The sequence below is a fragment of the Arachis hypogaea genome, chromosome 17, assembly GCF_003086295.3.
Source record: "Arachis hypogaea cultivar Tifrunner chromosome 17, arahy.Tifrunner.gnm2.J5K5, whole genome shotgun sequence".
NCBI classification, from domain to species: Eukaryota; Viridiplantae; Streptophyta; class Magnoliopsida; order Fabales; family Fabaceae; genus Arachis; species Arachis hypogaea.
In genome coordinates this window covers 64,425,688-64,428,275 of record NC_092052.1, presented here as the reverse complement: position 1 = coordinate 64,428,275, position 2,588 = coordinate 64,425,688, and the positions used below count along the sequence as shown (strand labels likewise).

At 30.7% G+C, this 2,588-nt stretch overlaps 1 non-coding gene across 1 annotated transcript; it reads left to right on the top strand.

Annotated features, from left to right (window-relative positions):
* Nucleotides 1–102: 102 nt before the first annotated feature.
* LOC112768045 (small nucleolar RNA R71) lies at nucleotides 103–210 on the top strand. Its single transcript, XR_003185485.1, has one exon. It is a non-coding gene; the product is annotated as a small nucleolar RNA R71 (small nucleolar RNA).
* The last annotated feature ends 2,378 nt before the right edge of the window (nucleotides 211–2,588 follow it).

Here is a 2,588-nt window from a genome sequence, read left to right as displayed (position 1 = left end):
CGTTTTCTTTAGGTGAATGGATCCACCTGCAGAAGTGTCCAGTGACATCTTTGATAGCTCAGATAAACCATCCTAGAATATATCCAGGATGGTCCATTCTGAAAGCATGTCAGAAGGACACTTTTTGGTCAACTGTTTGTATCTTTCCCAAGCTTCATAGAGGGATTCACCTTCTTTCTGCCTGAAGGTTTGAACATCAGCTCTAAGCTTGCTCAGCTTTTGAGGAGGAAAGTACTTGGCTAAGAAAGCCGTGACCAGCTTATCCCAAGAGTTCAGGCTGTCTTTAGGTTGAGAATCCAACCATAATCTAGCTCTGTCTCTTACAGCAAAAGGGAAAAGCATGAGCCTGTAGACTTCAGGATCTATTCCATTAGTCTTAATAGTATCACATATCTGCAAGAATTCAGTTAAGAACTGAAAAGGATCTTCAGATGAAAGTCCATGAAACTTGCAGTTCTGCTGCATCAGAGAAACTAATTGAGGTTTCAGCTCAAAGTTGTTTGCTCCAATGGCAGGAATGGAGATGCTTCTTCCATGTAAATTGGAATTTGGTGCAGTAAAGTCACCAAGCATTCTCCTTGCATTGTTGTTGGGTTCGGCTGCCATCTCCTTTACTTGTTCGAAATTTTCAATCAAGTTGTCTCTGGATTGTTGTAATTTAGCTTCTCTTAATTTTCTCTTCAGAGTCCTTTCAGGTTCTGGATCAGCTTCAACAAGAATGCCTTTTTCTCTGTCCCTGCTCATAAGAAAGAGGAGAGAAAAAGAAAAGAAGAGGAATCCTCTATGTCACAGTAAAGAGGTTCCTTATTGTTAGTAGAAAAGAAAAAAAAATTCGAACACAGATAGAGGAGGGGGTTCGAATTTGGTGATGATGTGAGGAAGAGATGTTAGTAGATGAATAAATAAATAGAATAAGATGAGAGAGAAGGAGGGAATTTTCGAAAATTATTTTTGAAAAGGAGTTAGTGATTTTTGAAAATGGTTTTTGAAAAATGTTTAGTATTTTTTTTTCGAAAATTTTTTGAAATTAAAAATTAAAATAAGAATAATTAGTTAATAAAAAAAGAAATTTTTGAGAAAGAGAGAAGATATTTTCGAAAATTGAGAGAGAGAGTTAGTTAGGTGGTTTTGAAAAAGTTAAGAAACAAACAAAAAGTTAGTTAGTTAGTTGAAACAAATTTTGAAAAGATAAGAAGTTAGGAAGTTAGAAAAGATATTTTGAAAAGATTTTTTTGAAAAAGATAAGATAAGAAGATATTTTTGAAAAGATATGATAGAAATTAGTTTTGAAAAAGATTTGATTTTTAAAATCTCAATTAATGACTTGATTCATAAGAAATCACAAGATATGATTCTAGAACTTAAAGTTTGAATCTTTGTTAACAAGCAAGTAACAAACTTCCAATTTTTGAATCAAAACATTAATTGATTATGTTATTTTCGAAAATTTGTGATAAAAATAAGAAAAAGATTTTTGAAAAATATTTTTGGAATTTTCGAAAATAACCAAAAATTTTGAAAAAGATTTGATTTTTGAAAAAGATTTTGAAAAAGATAAGATTTTCAAATTGAAAAATTTGATTTGACTCATAAGAAACAACTTGATTTTAAAAATTTTTGAAAAAGTCAATCCAAATTTTCGAATTTGATGAGAGAAAAAGGGAAAGATATTTTTTTGATTTTTGAAATTTTTATGAAAAACATGAAATTTATGCAATGCATGAAATTTTTAGATCAAAACAATGAATGCATGCAAGAATGCTATGAATGTCAAGATGAACATCAAGAACACTATGAATGTCAAGATGAACATCATAGACACAATTTTGAAAAATTTTTAATGCAAAGAAAACATGGAAGACACCAAACTTAGAATTCTTTAATGCTTAGACACTAAGAATTCAAGAATGCATATGAAAAATATGAAAAGACACAAAACAAAAAATCATCAAGATCAAACAAGAAGACTTACCAAGAACAACTTGAAGATCATGAAGAACACTATGAATGCATGAAATTTTTGAAAAATGCAAGATGCACATGCAATTGACACCAAACTTATAACATGACACATGACTCAAACAAGAAACACAAAAATATTTTTTATTTTTATGATTTTCTAATTTTTTTGGATTTTTATTTTATATTTTTCGAAAATTATATGAAAAAGAAAAATAAGGATTCCAAAATTTTTAACATGAATTCCAGGAATCTTGCATTCTTAGTCTAAAGCTTCAGTCCAGGAATTAGACATGGCTCACTAGCCAGCCAAGCTTTCAATGAAAGCTCCAGTCCAAAACACTAGACATGGCCAATGGCCAGCCAAGCTTTAGCATGTAACACCAGAGTATATTGCTCTTGATAACAAATTGCTGCTCATCATTTATCAAGTATGTAACTTACCTCTGATGGTTTGGAAGCCTCAGTCCAAAAGAATTTAGACATGGCTTTACAGCCAGCCAGGCTTCACATGCTTCATGAAACACTAGAATTCATTCTTAAAAATCTTGAATAAAATTTTTGAAAACATTTTTTATTTTTTTCGAAAACAGATGAGAGATTTTTGAAAATATTTTTGAAAAATTTTT